The sequence below is a fragment of the Biomphalaria glabrata genome, chromosome 2, assembly GCF_947242115.1.
Source record: "Biomphalaria glabrata chromosome 2, xgBioGlab47.1, whole genome shotgun sequence".
Taxonomy (NCBI): domain Eukaryota; kingdom Metazoa; phylum Mollusca; class Gastropoda; family Planorbidae; genus Biomphalaria; species Biomphalaria glabrata.
The window spans coordinates 46,876,303-46,899,714 of NC_074712.1; the positions used below are offsets into that span (position 1 = coordinate 46,876,303).

The 23,412-nt window shown below is 36.9% G+C and overlaps 1 protein-coding gene across 2 annotated transcripts in view; it reads left to right on the forward strand.

The window, feature by feature from the left end:
* Window positions 1-16,225: 16,225 nt before the first annotated feature.
* Window positions 16,226-23,412, forward strand: part of LOC106058878 (monocarboxylate transporter 12-B-like) — a 44,935-nt gene continuing 37,748 nt past the window's right edge. The window contains exon 1 of one of the 2 annotated variants that reach the window (XM_056020909.1): window positions 16,226-16,514. The gene's annotated coding sequence lies outside the window, so the exon portion shown is untranslated. Of the gene's footprint in view, window positions 16,515-16,767; window positions 16,929-23,412 lie in introns of those variants that run through there. The other variant, XM_056020912.1, reaches the window with a different exon arrangement.

Genomic DNA, 23,412 nt, shown 5'->3' on the forward strand with positions numbered 1-23,412 from the left:
AGTTGTCCCGGGGACTTCACTGATCAAATTGCATCAGCAAAAGGGATTGAAAAAATCCTCGCTTCTCTTTGTCTTTGACTGTAGGACCTATATAGTAAATGTAAGAAACTCGATTTAGTAATTACCACATGGAGGTCTATGTCTTGCGATCGGCTTTAAAGCTTAATCATTCGGGTTGCACTAGCTTCAATATAAAGTCCGAATGAGCGCACAGGAAAACATAACTGTGGATACCATTAGCCTGCTCCACAGTTTTATGATGGAAAATACGGATGATCTAAAGATTTCAATCCGAACGTCCTTGAAGAACTGAACTTCTGCTCGTGATGAACACCATTCTCAGCACATGAACAATCAGTCAGCACACTTCCATGTTCATTCTGGACACATACACGTTCAGTCAGCACACATGAACAATCAGTCAGCACACTTCCATGTTCATTCTGGACACATACACGTTCAGTCAGCACACATGAACAATCAGTCAGCACACTTCCATGTTCATTCTGGACACATACACGTTCAGTCAGCACACATGAACAATCAGTCAGCACACTTCCATGTTCATTCTGGACACATACACGTTCAGTCAGCACACATGAACAATCAGTCAGCACACTTCCATGTTCATTCTGGACACATACACGTTCAGTCAGCACACATGAACAATCAGTCAGCACACTTCCATGTTCATTCTGGACACATACACGTTCAGTCAGCACACATGAACAATCAGTCAGCACACTTCCATGTTCATTCTGGACACATACACGTTCAGTCAGCACACATGAACAATCAGTCAGCACACTTCCATGTTCATTCTGGACACATACACGTTCAGTCAGCACACATGAACAATCAGTCAGCACACTTCCATGTTCATTCTGGACACATACACGTTCAGTCAGCACACATGAACAATCAGTCAGCACACTTCCATGTTCATTCTGGACACATACACGTTCAGTCAGCACACATGAACAATCAGTCAGCACACTTCCATGTTCATTCTGGACACATACACGTTCAGTCAGCACACATGAACAATCAGTCAGCACACTTCCATGTTCATTCTGGACACATACACGTTCAGTCAGCACACATGAACAATCAGTCAGCACACTTCCATGTTCATTCTGGACACATACACGTTCAGTCAGCACACATGAACAATCAGTCAGCACACTTCCATGTTCATTCTGGACACATACACGTTCAGTCAGCACACATGAACAATCAGTCAGCACACTTCCATGTTCATTCTGGACACATACACGTTCAGTCAGCACACATGAACAATCAGTCAGCACACTTCCATGTTCATTCTGGACACATACACGTTCAGTCAGCACACATGAACAATCAGTCAGCACACTTCCATGTTCATTCTGGACACATACACGTTCAGTCAGCACACATGAACAATCAGTCAGCACACTTCCATGTTCATTCTGGACACATACACGTTCAGTCAGCACACATGAACAATCAGTCAGCACACTTCCATGTTCATTCTGGACACATACACGTTCAGTCAGCACACATGAACAATCAGTCAGCACACTTCCATGTTCATTCTGGACACATACACGTTCAGTCAGCACACATGAACAATCAGTCAGCACACATGAACAATCAGTCAGCACACTTCCATGTTCATTCTGGACACATACACGTTCAGTCAGCACACATGAACAATCAGTCAGCACACTTCCATGTTCATTCTGGACACATACACGTTCAGTCAGCACACATGAACAATCAGTCAGCACACTTCCATGTTCATTCTGGACACATACACGTTCAGTCAGCACACATGAACAATCAGTCAGCACACATGAACAATCAGTCAGCACACTTCCATGTTCATTCTGGACACATACACGTTCAGTCAGCACACATGAACAATCAGTCAGCACACTTCCATGTTCATTCTGGACACATACACGTTCAGTCAGCACACATGAACAATCAGTCAGCACACTTCCATGTTCATTCTGGACACATACACGTTCAGTCAGCACACATGAACAATCAGTCAGCACACTTCCATGTTCATTCTGGACACATACACGTTCAGTCAGCACACATGAACAATCAGTCAGCACACTTCCATGTTCATTCTGGACACATACACGTTCAGTCAGCACACATGAACAATCAGTCAGCACACTTCCATGTTCATTCTGGACACATACACGTTCAGTCAGCACACATGAACAATCAGTCAGCACACTTCCATGTTCATTCTGGACACATACACGTTCAGTCAGCACACATGAACAATCAGTCAGCACACTTCCATGTTCATTCTGGACACATACACATACAGCCCAACACGTACATTTTCATTCAGCACACATACAAATCGTGATTTCTGAAAACCATATTGTTTTATCTTCTGTGTACCGGTCATACCATAATATTTCACAAAGGTAGTTAGGCCTACTATACAATGAATGGGTTGACACTAATTGATAGGAATGTTTATAATTAAAAGATGTGACAGAGACTTGGCGCTAACATGGCATAAAGTCTGTATCTTCAAGACCATTGAGGATTTTATCAAATTATTTTCTTTTTGACATCAGTAATAAAACTCTATAACGTGAAAATTGAAAAAAAGTGTATTATGGGATAGATTGCTTGTGACCACGCGCTCTAGAAAGCGTTTTATTCACTCTTTTCCAGTGACAACTAATGTGCAGACTCGAGCCATCCGACAGACTGGTCCAGTGACAACTAATGTGCAGACTCGAGCCAAACAGCTCTCCGACAGACTGGTCACAGTGTTGCCCCAGGGATGTTATCTCACTGCTTCTGATAGTCCATTATTTATTCATAACGTGACCCCGTTGTAAGCACGGCTTGTTTGTTTAATAAGTCAACCTGGATGAGTTCCATGATACCTGACCACGAGACTATGTGCTTCTGGATTCGATTGGGTCTTAGAGCATTTATTTGCAAGCTGTCACTAACTGATTTGTTCTGTAACGAACGTTTTGATCGTAAGTCACTACACTGCCCTAGTCTCTTCTCATTGACAAATACAACAATAAACTAATGGATCTAAACGTTCACACAGTCTGTGTCACGTTCTAGTGGTGCCGCCCAGTCTGGCCACTGTCGAACACCAGCTAAATGGGTGTCATATTTAAATTGAAAGGGTCTCTAGTTTATCGCATGTGCAGGAGTGGGGAGACAGCGATTTTCATGGAAGTCAATAGTGCAGTTTGCATGAGGACTCCTGACCGCTTGCCAGTCTGTATCGAGTAATTACACCCTCCCAAATTGGACATAATAGTCAGCTATTTGCATTTCTTATTGATCCTGGTGTCTGGCTAAATAAAGACCTGCTTTGTTTGGTCCTATTTGAACCAGCATTTTGATGCAAGTAAAACAGATAATAACATCGACATTTTTATTTAAAAAAATTGAAATATTTGATGATGTGAGGCTGGTAGCTTCCCTTTAACTGCTCTAAATTGCCGGTTGTGTGTATGTACTAAATTTACCGATAATCTTTTTTTTTAAATTTAATAACTTAACAGAAACATATTCAACAAAAACATAATCTAAATAAGGTAACCACCCAATCTGGGCAGGATTTAAAGTTGAAAACCTCATCAGACGGTTCCTACATCGAACACGATAACAAAAACTAAGGTTTTATTTTCTTCGAAATGGCGGCAGTCACTTGAATGTGATTTATTTGAAGTCAATCATAGACTCGAGTGAATAGACATCATTGGAAGCAGACAGCATAAACGAACTTTGGCACATTCTGCTGATAACCTTGGCTCAGAGCCCAGCGTAAAGGTCGTTCCTCTCACACTAGTTAATAGTGAAGATTTGTTTTAAAATTTACGGTGGATTTTTTTTTTTTTTTTTTTAGTGTAGGGTAAGCAAATGACGTCATCAAAATTGTCATAACATCTGGAGATTGTTTTAACAAAGATACAAGCATAGTCCCAGTAGTATTGCAGATCTAGTTTTTTTTTTACTCTCTGTTAGATAATTTTTATAAATAATAATGGGTACAAACGTTAAGTAGATTATACATTCGGGTGAAAAAAAGTATTAAAAAATCTGTTATTATTTGAACACATTTACTTGCACTTTAAGGTGTTAAACACTGTGTTTAAGCTTCCTTTGGGGAATCCTAGTAAAATGAAATACAGACATCAGAGACATGATTGCTAATGAGTTTAGAGATAACAATGAGCTGTATAGGCCTACTCTTGACTCTATACTATGTAATTTTATTACAATACAATACATTTATTCAAGTCATATAACTTCACAAAGGGCGGAACCGCGACGCTGATCTCAAAAACAGCTCTATAGATTTTTCTAGAAATTAGTTGATGTAGGCTTACATAGCTGAGAAACAAATTACTAGGTCGTTGGCCACACGGGGGCGGGGGGGGGGAACTAGTTTGACCGTTATATTATTTTTCAAGTCAAAAACGAAAAAAGTTTCAATTATTTTAAATTTGGCTAGAGCTCAGCTCTAGATCAGGCATTTCAAACTTATCTTCAAAGGTGTATGGGCCACATTAAAAACTTACTATGACCTGAAGGGCCGTAGCCTAAAATCAGTTTGAAAACATAGCCTACTAGTTTTATTAAATTAGAAACAATACAATAGAACGAATAATGAATAGAATACCAATCCCTTAGTTAAATTTGTAGTACAATTTCAATCAGTAAAAATAACTATGATTACGCAATATTTTCGTTGTCCTGATGCAAGACATGTTTTATTCGATACAAGTTTATTAATGTCAGGTTGAAGTTTGTTTGCCACTGACACTCTCCTCACTGATGACAAATTCGATCAGATAATCTCAAACGATGAGATGTTTTTGTAGCTTTCAATATGGAAAAGAACTGCTCACAGAGATAAGTGCTTCCAAACATAGCAAGAATTATGGCTGCAATTTTCCGCAATTCAACGTACCGTTCAGGTAAATAAATGTAAAATTTTGGCATAGCCACTTCTATGTACTTCGATTTCAACAAATAATTTGACTGCAATTCTATCAGCTATAATTGCACATTATCAGCAGTATTTTCAGGAGCAAATGAAAATGGAGATACAAACAACGAAAATTCTTGCTCTTATGAAACGAAATCACGAAAACGGTCATTGAAAGCATCTACTAACGATTCCAGGTGTAGGACATATCTATCAAATGTTGCAGCCGTGTTTCATATTTTTTTAGTTCCTGACACGTCGAGAAGTGAGCAAGGTTTTCTCTTGATATTTCTTTTATCCACAGTCGTAATTAACTCTATTGTAGTCGTGACTATAAAAAAGGGAGAACAAAAAGTGATGGGACAAAGCCCATGAAACGTGTAGAGCAGTGTCTTATAGAGGCCGCCTCCATGTTGGTTTCTATTGGTAGATTACCGGTACTCAATGTATGATGTTAGAGAAGCAGAAAGAAGGGTGAAAATGCAAGGCGCCTGGTGATCACATATGCCCAACCTGCGATCGCAGCTGTGTATCAAGGATTGGCCTCTTTAGTCCACAAGAAGTTGCTAAGGGAAAAGATCGTCTCTCGAGACGTCAAATGTCACAGAGATGTTAGAGTGGTGAAAAACTTGACTGAGGTAGGCAAAGAAAATATAGCGCCATGCTTTGGGCATCAGAAATTAAAACAACGATGTTGACTCTCTCCCATTGCAGTCTTCTTTGTGAATACATTGTCAGATTCACAGACCTGTATTGTCAGATTCACAGACCTACATTGTCTGATTCACAGACCTGTATTGTCAGATTCACAGACCTGTATTGTCAGATTCACAGACCTGTATTGTCAGATTCACAGACCTGTATTGTCAGATTCACAGACCTGTATTGTCAGATTCACAGACCTGTATTGTCAGATTCACAGACCCGTATTGTCAGATTCACAGACCCGTATTGTCAGATTCACAGACCCGTATTGTCAGATTCACAGACCTGTATTGTCAGATTCACAGACCTGTATTGTCAGATTCACAGACCTGTATTGTCAGATTCACAGACCTGTATTGTCAGATTCACAGACCTGTATTGTCAGATTCACAGACCTGTATTGTCAGATTCACAGACCTGTATTGTCAGATTCACAGACCTGTATTGTCAGATTCACAGACCTGTATTGTCAGATTCACAGACCTGTATTGTCAGATTCACAGACCTACATTGTCAGATTCACAGACCTGTATTGTCAGATTCACAGACCTGTATTGTCAGATTCACAGACCTACATTGTCAGATTCACAGACCTGTATTGTCAGATTTACAGACCTGTATATGTTTTGTAGGTATGTCTAGTCAGATTTCAATATTATGACCTATTTAAAAAACAAAACAAAAAAAAAATTAAGGCAATACGAAAAGCAAACAACCAACTGAACAAGTTTCGCTGTGTGAGTCAAATTATTTGTGTATGTCATAGCAGTTTTAAGAAATTTCTTTTAATCCACTGATTAAAAACTCATTAAGTAGGAAGATTAATGAGTTTAATCTAGCGGATCTCAAACTTTTACAAAATAACAGACGTTAGTGTCCTCGTCTCGTTATTTCCCAGATACATTTTTTTTAAAAAGCAGTTAAGATTATTTTATATTTTGTTGTTAATATTTTGTTGACTAGACACTGGCTCTACTCAATATGAGACTAGACCACGTGTTGCTATCTCTAGACGTAATTAATGAAATCAGAAAAAAGAGCTGACGAGAAAGACAAAATATTTTACAGACTTCAAAAAAAAAAAAAAAATCTCACCCACGCTGCACCTGGACAACTGGGGATTAAACTGACGGACGGAGAAAAGTAAAATGAATATTACTCTGTACATGTTAATGTTGCCTGTAAACTGTAAATGTAGATGAAACTATACACTGTAAAATATAAACTGTAAACCTAAATGAAACTATACACTGTATAATCTAAACTGTAAACCTAAATGAAACTATAAGCCTACACTGTATAATCTAAACTGTAAACCTAAATGAAACTATAAGCCTACACTGTATAATCTAAACTGTAAACCTAAATGAAACTATAAGCCTACACTGTATAATCTAAACTATAAACCTAAATGAAACTATAAGCCTGACTGTATAATCTAAACTATAAACCTAAATGAAACTATAAGCCTACACTGTATAATCTAAACTATAAACCTAAATGATACTATAAGCCTACACTGTATAATCTTTGCTTTCTTCTGATACATGATTTTATTTCGCTCTGATTTCTGTGCTGCTGCACTAGATCAATTCCTCCTTCATGAGTATTACAATGGTCTATAATAATTATTTCTCGTAGTATTTATTTCTAGTTAATACTTCGTTGTCGTGAGAAGCTGTTCAAGCAAGCTTTGCTCAATCAAGTTCTTCTATTAACAGTCCAGCTAATGATTTCGACTGTTGTGGCTCTTCCGCCGTGTCAAATACAAACAATGAAATAAGCAGGAGGTAACCTACAAACACCGGCGAACTGCCAAAACAATCAAGATAGGTAGTCGACACTAGTGTTAAAATAGGAAACACTTTTAATCCTCAAGAAGGGACCCGTCTAATGTCCTCGGTTACTAGCAGTCTTGATATAACTTCTTATTTTCACTGCCCTAATGGAAAACGTCTTGTTGATAGTGTCGAATAGAACGTTCTTACTTTTTAACAAACTCTACGTCATCGTCGCTAAGTAAAACTTTCCCCCTATTTCCGAAACAAATAACTAAATCCTAATCATGTCATAACACTACATGAGACGGTGCGCAAAATGTCAACTTACGACTGTTTGAACCATGATTGAGCTCTTACTGAATACACAGAACATCCGAGCTGAGTGCGGGAATTTCCGCTGTTCAAAATAAAAAATAAAATAAATATAAAAAGACAAAAGCCAAATTTAATTTTAAGATAATCATTTTAAGAAAAAGGTTAACGGTCAAACCAGACATTTTTGTCCCAAAGATATACGTAAAATGTAAAATTTTTAGATTGCAGCTAATCTCTGGAAAAGGAATTGTCGAGACTTATGTGCCCCTGAGGACTAGGCAGACACCTCCTTATTCATGTTTTGAACTGTGATTTGCAGTAATAATAATGTCTAATTATGTCTTTTCAGTTGATGAATTTTACATAGGTCATATATATATATATATGTTAACATTTTGAAAATACACCATTTTAACATTATTCATATAGAGTTCCTTTCTGCTGTCACCAGACTTATATGCTTTGTCTGTGTGTTGGTCATGTAAAAAGCTGTTTAATGTAGGCCTACTAAAGTGAGTTCAGTCTATTAGTTGCCGATGACTGCTAGATCTATACGGTCACAAAGGTTGTCGTATTGATGTTATCTAACTGTTGCTTGGACCAAAGTATTTTAATGTTATTGTATTTTATTTTATTTTTTGTTGCTATGTGTAGGTAATTAAGATACAGCTGGTGTATGTGAAGTCACTTAAGAGCGATCAGTTGCCCTCAGATCGTGGTTGTACACTCTCGCCCTTGCACTTAAGGACCTGTCAGTACGATGCTCCGAGAAACCAAATGATTGCATAGAGTGAAGGGGGAAGTATAAGTCTAATTAGCTACGTCACAGCCAACAAGGTAAATGTAGCCCTGTTGTAGACCTGGTGTAGCCCTGGTGTCTAGAGGTATCTTCGTATCTCACAAACCATTTACTTTTTAACAATTTTTCTTCTTCCTTCTTTCTTAGCCATAGGCGTTTCCACTGATGTTTCCAGGAGTGGGTAAATAAAACAAGACGGATGAGAAAAAGATATCAGACATTCATCTAAATTCTATTTGGCTGTTAGGCGGAATCAAGAGGTGCCAAGATAAATGATACGGGAATGACGTCTCTGAGACACTTGCTGTAGTTATGTATTTTTGATGACATGTATTCTAATGTTTATTGTCGTCTTGTTTCTGGTCCTGCATTCCAAATGTCTATTTAAAAGGCCATTCCTAGAGACATTTATTTGTAAACATTAGGTCCATGAATTTATGTATGTTACAACGAGGTCTGAACTATATCTTCACTTAGCCTCATATTTAGCAGTCTTAAATCCATTTTTGAAAAGTAGAAAGCTTGAGTTTATTAAAAGAAAACGCTTGAGTTTATTAAAAGAAAAAAAATATTGAGTTTATTAAAAAGAAGAAATCTTGAGTTTATTAAAAGAAAAACGCTTGAGTTTATTAAAAGAAGAAATATTGAGTTTATTAAAAGAAGAAATATTGAGTTTATTAAAAGAAAAACGCTTGAGTTAGTTGAAAGAAGAAAGCTTGAGTTTATTAAAACAAGAAATCTTGTTTATTAAAAGAAAAACGCTTGAGTTTATTAAAACAAGAAATCTTGAGTTTATTAAAAGAAAAACGCTTGAGTTTGTTAAAAGAAGAAATCTTGAGTTTATTAAAAGAAAAACGCTTGAGTTTATTAAAAGAAGAAATCTTGAGTTTATTAAAACAAGAAATCTTGTTTATTAAAAGAAAAACGCTTGAGTTTATTAAAACAAGAAATCTTGAGTTTATTAAAAGAAAAACGCTTGAGTTTATTAAAACAAGAAATCTTGAGTTTATTAAAACAAGAAATCTTGTTTATTAAAAGAAAAACGCTTGAGTTTATTAAAACAAGAAATCTTGAGTTTATTAAAACAAGAAATCTTGAGTTTATTAAAAGAAAAACGCTTGAGTTTATTAAAACAAGAAATCTTGAGTTTATTAAAACAAGAAATCTTGTTTATTAAAAGAAAAACGCTTGAGTTTGTTAAAAGAAAAACGCTTGAGTTTGTTAAAAGAAGAAATCTTGAGTTTATTAAAACAAGAAATCTTGAGTTTATTAAAAGAAAAACGCTTGAGTTTATTAAAACAAGAAATCTTGAGTTTATTAAAACAAGAAATCTTGTTTATTAAAAGAAAAACGCTTGAGTTTATTAAAACAAGAAATCTTGAGTTTATTAAAAGAAAAACGCTTGAGTTTATTAAAACAAGAAATCTTGAGTTTATTAAAAGAAAAACGCTTGAGTTTATTAAAACAAGAAATCTTGAGTTTATTAAAAGAAAAACGCTTGAGTTTGTTAAAAGAAGAAATCTTGAGTTTATTAAAAGAAAAACGCTTGAGTTTGTTAAAAGAAGAAATCTTGAGTTTGTTAAAAGAAGAAATCTTGAGTTTATTAAAAGAAGAAATCTTGAGTTTATTAAAAGAAAAACGCTTGAGTTTATTAAAACAAGAAATCTTGAGTTTATTAAAAGAAAAACGCTTGAGTTTGTTAAAAAAAAAGAAAGCTTGAGTTTTTTAATATTTGTGTTTGGTGAAGGGGTGAGTGAAATCTAATAGTCAAGTTGGCCCTGAGTAACGCTTCATGGCTGTACGCCACTGACTACTGGAGATATGAGAAGGTTATGGTGTTGCCCCAGGCAGGGGAAAAGATAATTATCTAAGTTTTGTAGAATATCCTCTTCTCCACAAACACACGCGCACCTGTTACACGCAGGTAGATCTAGTAAACGGTTGGAGAAAAGTTTATGAATGAAGCCAATGGGAATGTAGCAAGATGGAGAATTAAAAAACTCATTAGCAAAAAGATTTCGTATCAGTTTTTTTTAAGATAATGTGTGTCTATACTAAATCAAAATGTTTATTACTCTGTTTTGTATGTATATGACGAACAGGTGTCTTGCACGTGATAAGAAATGTGCACATAAAACTAATTATTATTTGAGAAATATCGATCTATAGGCTTCGCAGTTGACCCTATATGTAGAGGTGCATTCCAGTCATTTGTGCAGAACCTGACCGAAATTATACCATGCATAGACGCCCATGAATAGACGCTCATGAATAGACGTCCATACACAGGAGCCCATGAATAGACGCCCATGCATAGGCGTACTTGCTGAAATGAGACGAGGAAAGCTCTATAGATAAAGACTACCGTTGGGATACAAGACAGGCGAAGGCGTGTCTGAATTGGTTTAACATCTTGACAATGTCAGGAAAAGGAGAGACAGAATATTGTTAATCCTTACATCATTTGAAAATAGAAACAGAAATACTTTATCTAGATCAGAAAACTCACCCAAATGTTTGTTCGTTGGTGTAGTGCACTGATAATAATGGGGGAGGGGTTCAAATGCCCATACAAAAGGAAACAAGAAAGATAAATGGTCGAGAGGCTAAGTACGCTTGAACTTGGATACCTATGAAGGGGACTCGAGGTTCGACAACCGACTCGAGCAGAGTTGTATTTACTGAGCTCCTGAAGGCAGCACGGAAAACCTTCTCCCAGAAAACCCCTTCCCCCAACTGGTCCACAAATGAGATTGGACCATAGCGCTCTGAGCATGCTGTAAGCATGAAAGTGGCGCGATATAAAATCTATAATTTCTTTATTTACACCGATTTTCTAATGTCTTCTGTTAAATACATTTTTAAAATCATAGGCAACAAACAAGCCGCACTTTGACAACTATATGAGAAAAACATTGCTAAGAAAGATATATAAAAAAAGCATATAAAAATCACCCCGTGAATTGACCATCACAAAGAAGATATAAGACACCGATCACAAAAACAAATAGACACAAGATTTGTTGTTGCTTTGGCAATTAAATCGTTGCACAATATATAACTGTTGTAAATTTCGCATGTAATGTTCAAGAGAAACTGGGCTATGAACGTATATCTTGTGTGCTATTGTACAAATGTTTGCTCTAATCGTGTATTTTTTTTTTTGTAATGCACAATTTAAAACTAATTTCCTCACGGATAATAAAGATTATTATTATTATTATTACATTTGGGGGAATGATTAGGCAGACACAAATCAGCATGTGTTTGTGTTTTCTTTATATTACATTTGAGGTTGTTTTTTTTTTTTTTTCCTGTCATGTCGCCATTTTATCAGAATGTTCATAGAATCTCATAACACTCCCAATTCCTTCCAAAACTATCTTTAGATTGAGCTCATATTTTCCTGTTGACACTTTAGTCAAACATAATTCTATGCACCATAAAATTTATCATTCAATGTGCCATACGGGCAGTATATTGTATCAAAAGCACCATACGGGCAGTATATTATATTAAAAGCACCATACGGGCAGTATATTGTATTAAAAGCCTCATCTTTGACAGTGTTGATGCCCAACCTTCTTTGGTCTGGGGGGGGGGGGAGATAGGGGCATGCCAATTTCCGAAACACATTTACAAAACAAAATTATCATCGAGTTCAACGGAATCGATTCTCTGGGTTTTCTTTATGCACTCTGCTATGAAATGTCTTCGCATCATGAGTCAGATATGGAATCGAATTTCTACAATTATTCAAAGATAGAAATATAAAGGATTCGGACACTTTCCATTCCATGGAACTTTGACAACCGGTACACACTTTATAACATTTTGAACAGTGGACATCTAATGCAGTGCTTTTCAATTTTTTGTTCATTAAATATCACTCGGTGAGGAGCAGTAAACTGTAACACATCTCTCATTGAGAGGTTACCCCCCCCCCCCCCCCCGAATTCTTTTAAAATTGAAGTCATTAAAATCACTCTAAGGAAGACGTTAATGTGACATTAAACTTCAACTGTTAAAGACTCGCTCAAGGAAAACGTAAGGTGTATACATGCCAAGCGACTCAAAAACAGTCACATGTGAGATGATTTGACCTCAGATTCTCACCCACATGTTGAGTTACACAATTAAAAAAATAACTCTGTTCCTATATAAAGCACACAGTTGCTTGTATACAATTAATCACTTTTACTGTCGCGCTTAGTACAAGATCTGCTGTTGCTTCTTTTTCATCAGGTCCAGGATCCGTGGAGAAAGCATGCTTACAGAGACCACCAGATCGTGTTCCAAATGTTAACAGTTTGATCATTTCGTCCTTATTCTTGTCATGGAAGAAAAACTCTTTTAGCAAATATACACGTTGAGCTGTTGGATAGCTGAGCAGTAATCACCTTAACATCTGGCTTCTCTGCAGTCAGCAAACAGTAATCACCTTAGCATCTGGCGTCTCTGCAGTCAGCAAGCAGTAATCACCTTAACATCTGGCTTCTCTGCAGTCAGCAAACAGTAATCACCTTAGCATCTGGCGTCTCTGCAGTCAGCAAGTAGTAATCACCTTAGCATCTGGCGTCTCTGCAGTCAGCAAGCAGTAATCACCTTAGCATCTTGCGTCTCTGCAGTCTGCAAGCAGTAATTACCTTAGCATCTGGCGTCTCTGCAGTCAGCAAGTAGTAATCACCTTAGCATCTTGCGTCTCTGCAGTCAGCAAACAGTAATCACCTTAGCATCTGGCGTCTCTGCAGTCAACAAGCAGTAATCACCTTAGCATCTGGCTTCCCTGCAGTCAACAAACAGTAATCACCTTAGCATCTGGCTTCTCTGCAGTCAGCAAACAGTAATCACCTTAGCATCTGGCGTCTCTGCAGTCAGCAAGCAGTAATCACCTTAACATCTGGCTTCTCTGCAGTCAGCAAACAGTAATCACCTTAGCATCTGGCGTCTCTGCAGTCAGCAAGTAGTAATCACCTTAGCATCTGGCGTCTCTGCAGTCAGCAAGCAGTAATCTCCTTAGCATCTTGCGTCTCTGCAGTCTGCAAGCAGTAATTACCTTAGCATCTGGCGTCTCTGCAGTCAGCAAGTAGTAATCACCTTAGCATCTTGCGTCTCTGCAGTCAGCAAACAGTAATCACCTTAGCATCTGGCGTCTCTGCAGTCAACAAGCAGTAATCACCTTAGCATCTGGCTTCCCTGCAGTCAACAAACAGTAATCACCTTAGCATCTGGCTTCTCTGCAGTCAGCAAACAGTAATCACCTTAGCATCTGGCGTCTCTGCAGTCAGCAAGCAGTAATCACCTTAACATCTGGCTTCTCTGCAGTCAGCAAACAGTAATCACCTTAGCATCTGGCGTCTCTGCAGTCAGCAAGTAGTAATCACCTTAGCATCTTGCCTCTCTGCAGTCAGCAAACAGTAATCACCTTAGCATCTGGCGTCTCTGCAGTCAACAAGCAGTAATCACCTTAGCATCTGGCTTCCCTGCAGTCAACAAACAGTAATCACCTTAGCATCTGGCTTCTCTGCAGTCAGCAAACAGTAATCACCTTAGCATCTGGCTTCTCTATAGTCAGCAAAATCACCTTAACATCTGGCTTCTCTGCAGTCAGCAAACAGTAATCACCTTAGAATCTGGCGTCTCTGCAGTCAGCAAACAGTAATCACCTTAGCATCTGGCGTCTCTGCAGTCAACAAGCAGTAATCACCTTAGCATCTGGCTTCCCTGCAGTCAACAAACAGTAATCACCTTAGCATCTGGCTTCTCTGCAGTCAGCAAACAGTAATCACCTTAGCATCTGGCGTCTCTGCAGTCAGCAAGCAGTAATCACCTTAACATCTGGCTTCTCTGCAGTCAGCAAACAGTAATCACCTTAGCATCTGGCGTCTCTGCAGTCAGCAAGTAGTAATCACCTTAGCATCTTGCCTCTCTGCAGTCAGCAAACAGTAATCATCTTAGCATCTGGCGTCTCTGCAGTCAACAAGCAGTAATCACCTTAGCATCTGGCTTCCCTGCAGTCAACAAACAGTAATCACCTTAGCATCTGGCTTCCCTGCAGTCAACAAACAGTAATCACCTTATCATCTGGGTTCTCTGCAGTCAGCAAACAGTAATCACCTTAGCATCTGGCTTCTCTATAGTCAGCAAAATCACCTTAGCATCTGGCTTCTCTGCAGTCAGCAAACAGTAATCACCTTAGCATCTGGCTTCTCTGCAGTAAGCAAAATCACCTTAGCATCTGGCTTCTCTGCAGTCAGCAAACAGTAATCACCTTAGCATCTGGCTTCTCTGCAGTCAACAAACAGTAATCACCCTAGCATCTGGCTTCTCTGCAGTCAGCAAACAGTCTGGCAGAATTATTTTTTTCTGAGCACTGCCTGCCGCTTGAAAAATTCATCTTTCCTCCTGAGAAAAAAAAAACAAACAACAAATCACAATGGCTGTTTGTTATGATCTGTTTGCTTAGTTGGTAAAATGCTACTGAAGTTAGGATGACTTCATTCACGGGTTTAATCTAATTTCGTTTATTTGTAGATCCACTTCATTTTCACATATCATCTAGATATAACACAAAAAAAGCAGTTCCCCTTTCAGACCTTGCAAATCTAAAGGGCAGATGATGTAAAGGTCATCTGTTTATGTGACCCACGATTAACAAGGTTGGCATGTGACCAGCACAACGACCAACTGCATTGACTTTTCTCCAACTAGTGTCAGGTACCCATTTGATCTGGGTGGACTCAGCGGCGCCCAAAGATGCCGAAGTTTTAAAAACCCTAGTCTTCACCAGGATTCGAGCTCGGGACTCCGGTTCGAAAGCTAAGCTCTTTACCGCTCAGCCATCTAGATATAAACATAGAAGGAAATGTTTAAAAATGAAAAGGAAATATCGAAGCAACAATTCGTAGGAAATAAAGGAGCACAAGAGTACCACTTGACGTGGCCTGAAGTAACACAGAAAAGAACTGATAGATAGAATGCACATATTTGGATTTCCTTACAATGGTGCATATTACAACATCGATACATTTATTTACATTTCTTTATTGTGGTGCATCTTATAACTTTGATAGATGATTTATAGGAAACATCGGAGGAACTGTGTGCACATGCGTACATTTCTTTACACTGGTGCATTTTAAAACATTGTCACGTGAACAGCGGGCTTCTAAGACACACACATGCATTTATAATATTGCCGCACGAACAGCGTGCATCTAAGACACACATAAGCATTTATAATATTGTCGCACGAACAGCGTGCATCTAAGACACACATATGCATTTATAATATTGTCGCACGAACAGGATAAAGTGGAAGAGGGGTGTCAACATACACGTACTTTTTCTTAAATCAATGCTCCCAACGCTGTTCAGGTGCAGACGGTCTCCATGCAATGTTCCAATTCGTTTTCTCTCTTACCACTCCTGGTGTCTCCACAGCAGACATGGACAACGGTCTTCTAATGAACCTTTTCATTAGCTGTAATGACCACATTGGCTGACCACCTCTAGTGCACACCTATGCATCCAACTCACTAAATTAGCCCCCCTTCCCCCAAAACACACACCACTTCGCAGCTTCCTGTAGGCTACTAAACGCAGGATCCGTCGCTCCTTTCCACCAGTCTCCACTGCACGCCCCCGGTGGCATCTAGATTCTAGCAGCTTATTTATTCAAGTTTGAGTTTTGTTAGCTTCCCCCCCCCCCCTGCAAGGTGAAGAAAGGTGTGCGTGAAATAGAAACATGAAAGGGAGATAATACACAAGTTTGGCTTTACTTTGTACGCTTGAGTTGCCCGAACTGCTCTAGCATTGACTTAATTCGTACTAGACTCTACTGACCCACAAAAAAGTGACAAAGGTCTGTCCTGTGTGTTTACATTAGTGTGTGTAGTGTGTGCTGGAACAGTGGATAGAGTTTTACCAAGCAGTAAGTAGATCTAGACTCTATTTATCTGAAATTAACTTATTCACTTCATCTATATTGTTCTTCTTGTATGTATATTTATAGTATCAATACGTAAAATTTACAACATCAATAAAAGGTCACCCGAGATAACCGACAAAATAGAAGAACCTTAACTTAACAGTGATTCTATAATAAAAATATAATCTACTTATCTTTATGTCTACTCATAGAGATCTACGCTTACATAAGGTATTGAATCAAACTAAAGTAAACACGCTCGATACGTGATTGTGTGCACATCTGTTGAATGTACGTGGGCCTCGGCACTTGATGGGATACAATATTAGACCTCGTGGGGAGTACAATTTTGTGAACAAATCTCGTGAGTTCGATACAACTCACTATTGTAACACTCACGAGTAGGCCTACCACTAGGTGACTATATTATCTTTACTATTGGTAGATGCGACACACTCTAAGGAAATGTTTTGGACATTATAGATGTAGATCTCTGCTTGCTTTCTATCGCTTATTTCGATTAATTTTACACTAGATCCAATAATGTATTATTGTGTATACATGTTCTGCCTAGAAATAGTTAGGCCTATATTAAGCACAGACTCTCCACTTGTCTCTCATACACACGTACACGAGCACACGCACACAGTCCAACACGCGCATGCACACATGTGTAGTCCTAAAGGAACGTGTTACATCATACAACAGCTCATTAGCACGATTACTTGCAACATGTGAACACACAAACTTAAGATAGTGTAGTCAGAGAGTTTGGGGGGGGGGGGGAAACAACAGGTTTTCATGGCATTGACCAACTGCTGGGGTTAAAATTGTTGCAGGGATTTTGTTTCTTAGCGAGTCCTCAAGCTAAAAATAGAGTTTGAGAATTTTAATCAATGTTTCTCAAACTTGTATCTGTGACGTTCCCCTAAAGGCCTAAACAAAACATTTATGTTCACTCCCCCGCCCACCACCACCCGTAAAAGTCGTTCACAGAATGATGTACGACGATAGGGAGAAATTCGACGATTCTGACATGCGAAAGTCGAGTAGAATCGCATTAGCAGAGACATTAAAAAAAAACGTTTTAATTAAGTCAATCTTGTCGAAGACGCTCGGACTAAAAGGGTTAAGGCTTACATTCTAAAAAGTCTATGAAACGATGCCTTTGAATTGAATTATTTCAAGTTTTAAACAGAGTGACAGTCTAGAATACAGTTTTGGTGACTTGTTGTCATCTGGAAAAACAAAAACATTTAACTCCTTCGCATTTCAGAACGTCGCGCCAAAAAACGTCGAAATAAATGGATTATTTTGTTATTATCCGTTGTGTTGACAGAACACTTATTGTCTAAAAGTAGATTAGGCTAATGAAACATTGACTAGAAGAAGGCAACGCTAATTGTGAAGAAGTCACCTTTTTGTTTTTGATGTTTCAAAAAGAGCATTGGGTTTGGGTTCCTGTTCTCACGCTGGGGTTTGACCTTGCTGTTTTATTGAACTAGGAAAAGGGACTGCACAAGTCAATTGTTTTAAATCGACCGAGACGATAGCTTCGAAGTTAGGGATCCTGGACTATTTTTTAAACCAGTAATTTTTGCACTCAAGTTGAGTTGGGTTGCCGAGGTCACGTTTGGTGGTCAGCACTGCACCACTGACATTTTTAGGTTGTAGGTTGTCTTGTATTATGTTGGGAGGATAGTTTGTTTTATAGGCCTAACATTTCACCCCACCCCCACTTTTTGTTTCTTAAGTTGCGGGCCAATTTTTTATTTTGATTTTTGGTTACCTTTACTAAAACAAATTGAATTTACATTCTTGTCGTATTTTGACTCCCCCATGAGTTTTTGGCTTCCTATCGAATTTCTAATATAACGCATGATCTCCATATATATATATGAGAGAGAGAGAGACAGACACACAAAGAGAAAGATAAATTAAAATGTCATTCTTTAGCCAAGGTAGACACAAAACTAAAATTAATTTAGAACTTAAACTTCTAGCAAATTATTAAATATATTTTTAAAACTATTTTCTAGCTAAATATTTTTGTAGGTTTTTACAAAGATTATATCACTCTGTCTGTCTGTCTGGTAAAAAGTTTGTACTCTTTAGTTCTCCCACACCCAATCTCGACCAAACTGAAATTTTGGACTATTTTTTTTTATTTTACCTGCCAACACAAGAATCAATTTAAAAAAAAACATTAACCAATTAGTTAATTAACCATTGGTAACTATTTTTTTTTTGGTATCTCGAACAAGGCAAAGAAATTTTACTTGACTGATAAGGGGATATAAGTTAAATTTGTCCTCATTATTGTTTGCACAAAGAAAAGTTTGTAAATAACTAGGAAACCAATTTGTATAAGCAGCTCCCTGGCACAGTGGTTACCTGTATTGGCTTAGGAGGCCTTAGAGTCGAGTTCTAATTCAGGTCGCTCACCTTTTTTGCTTAAATAAATACATTTAAAAAGCGATCACACAGATACCCTTTTCTTTCTACCCCCCCCCCTTTTTTTTCCAACTGGCTAGTAGCGTTGTGAGAAAGCCAAAAGCATGAAATAGCGCTAAACAAAAACAATTGGTAAAAATATTTCAAATCGCACAGATTAATTGTTGTTAGTCTAGATCTATTACAAATTTAATGACATGACTGATTTAGACTAATTAATAAACTACACTTAATATAGGCTTTGTTTGTTTTTTTAAAGTTGTTTTTCTTTTTAGTATTTTGCTTCTTTTCTGTTTTTTTGTTAGTAAAGTTGTAATCACCCTAACCTGCCCAGAGCTTGTGGAGTGATGACTCACTCTTTATCTTTCCATCGGTCGCGGTCATGACACTTTTTCATCTTGTGTCTTGTGAGCTTCCAACACTTTCGTTTTCTAGTCCATTCAGTGTCTCCTCGAGACACCAGATTACACTGTGTAGTAGCTCATTGAAAACTGAACAATAATGTTTCCTCCAACAGGTTCAGTCCGGACTTTGGGCTGTTACCTTTTATTTATATTTTTAAAATAATAAAATATTAAAAAATCCTTAAAAAAAAAACACAACAACAAAGCTTATCTAAGGGGAAGAACTCCGCAATTACAACTATATCTCTCAACAATGTAGAAGTTATTTCTCAATATCAAACAAAATAATTAATTAAATAATTAAATAATTAGTTAATGTTTTAATTGATTCATGTTTTGTTAGGTACAGTAAAAAAAAAGTGTTTAAAATTTCCACTTCATCCGAAATTGGGTGTGGGTGAAATAAATGGAACATTTATATAAGGGAATTCAACCCTACATATCTAGCCATATATCTGTAACTACGGAAATATTAATTTCCATTGTTGATATCAAACAAAATAAATAATTACCTGCAGTTAATTGACAAATGAATATTTGTTTTATTTAAAAAAAAATAGATTCATTTCTTGTTTATGCCAATGAATAATTGTGCAAAGTTTCAACTTGATCCTAGAATGGGTGTGGGAGAAATAACGTGTACACACTTTTAAACATTTTACCAGACAGACAGTTACACTGATTTGATATGAGCTTTATAATTACTGTATAAGTAGAGCTAATACAAATGTACAACTCTTGGTCAAACTTAAGCGCCATTTTATTATATTCTTTTTTCTTTTGTTGTTGGTCACAAATTTTCCCAGCATGCTATTCCACAATCTATTCATTAAAACCAGCAAAATATATAAAAAAAATACTTAAAAAAAAACACAACAACTTAAATATGGGGAAAAACTCCACATTTCAACCATATATCTCAATACTGTAAGATTTAATTTCCTTTTTCAATTTTAAAGAAAAATGGTTAATTACCACTAATTAATTTTTTGTTTGTTTATTTTTTGATTGATTCATGTTTTGCCAGGAACAATGAACAATTGTGCAAAGTTTCAACGTGAGAGGTGGGAGAAATCACGTGATTTAAATGTGTAACGGACAGACAGACTGAGTTGATATAAGCTTTGCACCAAAACTAGGACTTGGTCAGGTCCAACTAGAACGGTCCACGCGATAGCCTGTCTTGCATGTCTCACAATGAGTAAAATACACAATTTCTTCTGCAAATAAAGAAATAAGAAAATGAAGTTTTGAACTTTTATTCTCCCAAACATTAATTGCAAAGAAAAAGGTAGTGTATGTCTTAGTCAATAAAACAAAACCCCACACCATTATTTGTAAATGCGTAGGTAAGCACCTAACTGTAAACTACGATCTATCACCTTTTCTCTCAGCCGTTATAAACTCACATTTTATTTAAATATCAATAAGTCAAATGTCATCAAGTCCGAATACAAAGTAGAATGCACAATTTCATATGGCTATTCTGAGCCAGCTGTTACCCACACAGATTTGTCACACCTGACGCAGGCTTATTGTTTGCCCAATCTTAATTTCTCTTTAAGCAATAACAATTTTCTTTTGGGCTTACGCCTCCTTTTTTTTTGTCTGGCTATTCCGACCATTTTGTTAGATGGACACCTACTTTTAGATTTTTATTTTCGTTTTTGTAAGCTTGTGTGGCAAACCAATATGTTTGGTAATTTCTCTGTACTAAAGAGTACACCTGAACTAGATGAATTAGTAAAAAATACACTAGAAAATGAGTGAAACGTCTTTATTCTTCCAAGCTTACTTGACAAATAACTGAAGAAATATCAATACTGATAGATATAGTGTTTTTCATACGTGTCAACATACAAATGGCATGAGTAGCAAGTATGCCTACTAATAAGTAATAATTATTTTTAATATATATTATTATTAACTATCTATCATTTGCATAGGCCTACATACCATATTCATACACACTTTACCATGATTTAATTTGAAACTATCTAATAGACTTTGCCTTCTATTCAATTTCGCAAATACAATAAACACTCAATTGTGTTACCTTTATTTATTAAGGCCGAATTTCTCTTTCCATTATTAATTCATCTCTAATTGTGGAGCTTAAGTTAAGGGCTATGTACAAAAAGTTCCCATTTTTCTTTACCATGTCCTTAACGAAAATATCACTTTATTCGTTCATTACACCTTGCAACAGCCCACTCTGGTCAGTTCTATCCTATCAATTTGAATTTATAAGCAATATTTTAAGACAGCTTTTTACAAACTTTTAAAACTTTTGTTATTGATATCTCCTTACTCAAGGTTTATGGAGAATAGGTCAATCTTTTCTTGGAATAGTTCTTCTTAATAGAGTCTCAATTTATATTTAAGTTTAAACAAATGAAAGAGACATAGACAGAGAGAGACAGAGAAAGAGACAAAGAGAGAAAGAGAGTGAACAAATATTATTTACACTTAAGAGATACAGTGAAGGTAGGAGAGGGTAGAAAATATAGCCTACAAATCTAGATCTAATTAGAACGAGAGATGGAACAGGGAAAAAGAGAAAGAACAATGAGAGAGAGAGAGAGAGAGAGAGAGAAGAGATGTTGAGAGAGAGAGAGAGATTGTTAATAGTTTTTCAGTTGCAATGACACTTGAAATGTTGTCTAAACTCTGTTACTACTAAACGTACATCTCTAAGTGGGTAGGATTTCAAACAACGAACACCCCCTATATCAAAGTGTTTTACAACCGTAGGTTGGCAGACGACCAACTTTTTTTTAGACTGACCTTTTTCACTACACGTACATTTATATTTTAACTCCTCTCTATCCATCACAAGCGAGATAGGGCGGCGAAACCGGGGAGGCATACATTAATTATTACTATTATTATTTTATTATCTATCTCATTTTGCCAGGGGTGATGAAATTGCGGAAATATAATTGAGTTATATTATACCCACTTTCAAGAGAAGTGTACATCATTTGCAAATCTTCGGTTTTAACTCAAAATATATTACCTAGCTTTGATATTTGCAAAAAATGAAGTCAAAGTTTGCAATGTTAATACAAATAAAATGTATTTTGGAAGTAGACCCCTATAATAGAAATCTTTAACAAAAAACTAGCTTTACTTTTTATTGAATTTTTTTTAAAGTTATAAATAATACAAAAAGTTGTCTTTCTTTCCCAGTATGCATAAATTCGTGTGCATTCCTTATCTTCTACTTTACAATCTTATATTTAACATTGTAGAAAGACTGAAGGTGCCTATATGAACTGTTAGTCCCTTAAGTGCAACACTGCCGCAATGTGTCAACTATTGACAACTCTAAACAAAAGCTAACCCAAGCGGGGCTAGGATTATCTCCTGATTATTCGCACGATTATGACTCCTGGCGTTTATCCAATATAAAGTGTGTTTCACGGGTAGAATCGATTATGAAGCGTAACTAGTGCATCCAAAAAAACAAAACAAAATCGATGTTTTGAGGTACGTTAATGTTGGTACTTCCAAGGTCAAGTGTAACATTGTAACATAGAAGTGTTCGTCTGATTCAGAGGTGAACATAACATGCACTTTGTGATGTCTTGTTTTTACTCCTAACACTCAAGCTCAGAGGATCAATATTTGAATAATTGGTTCTTTTGAAAGTTTTCCAAACTTATTCTTTTTTTGACTTGGCAAAACTAAGCCACAACAACAAAACACACACATATAGACACACACTTTCTCACACACATTGGGTGTGTGTGTGTGTGTATTTAGATGACGTCGATTTGTGGAAAAAAATGGTTGGGATAGCTGCTTGTTAACATCGATAGACAAAAAAAAAGTGAACTTAACAAACCTGATAAGATCTAGGCAAGTGTTTCTCAACTACTTTTTTTTGGTTGTCTCAAGTATCCTTACGTTTATTGGCGATGTTCATAACATGGAGGCAAATCCATAAATAGTCAGCCTATTGGTGTCTCCGGTGCGCAGAACTCTCGATCAACTCTATTCAATGAGAGAATCATTGTGTGCACTGTTTTAGAAACGTA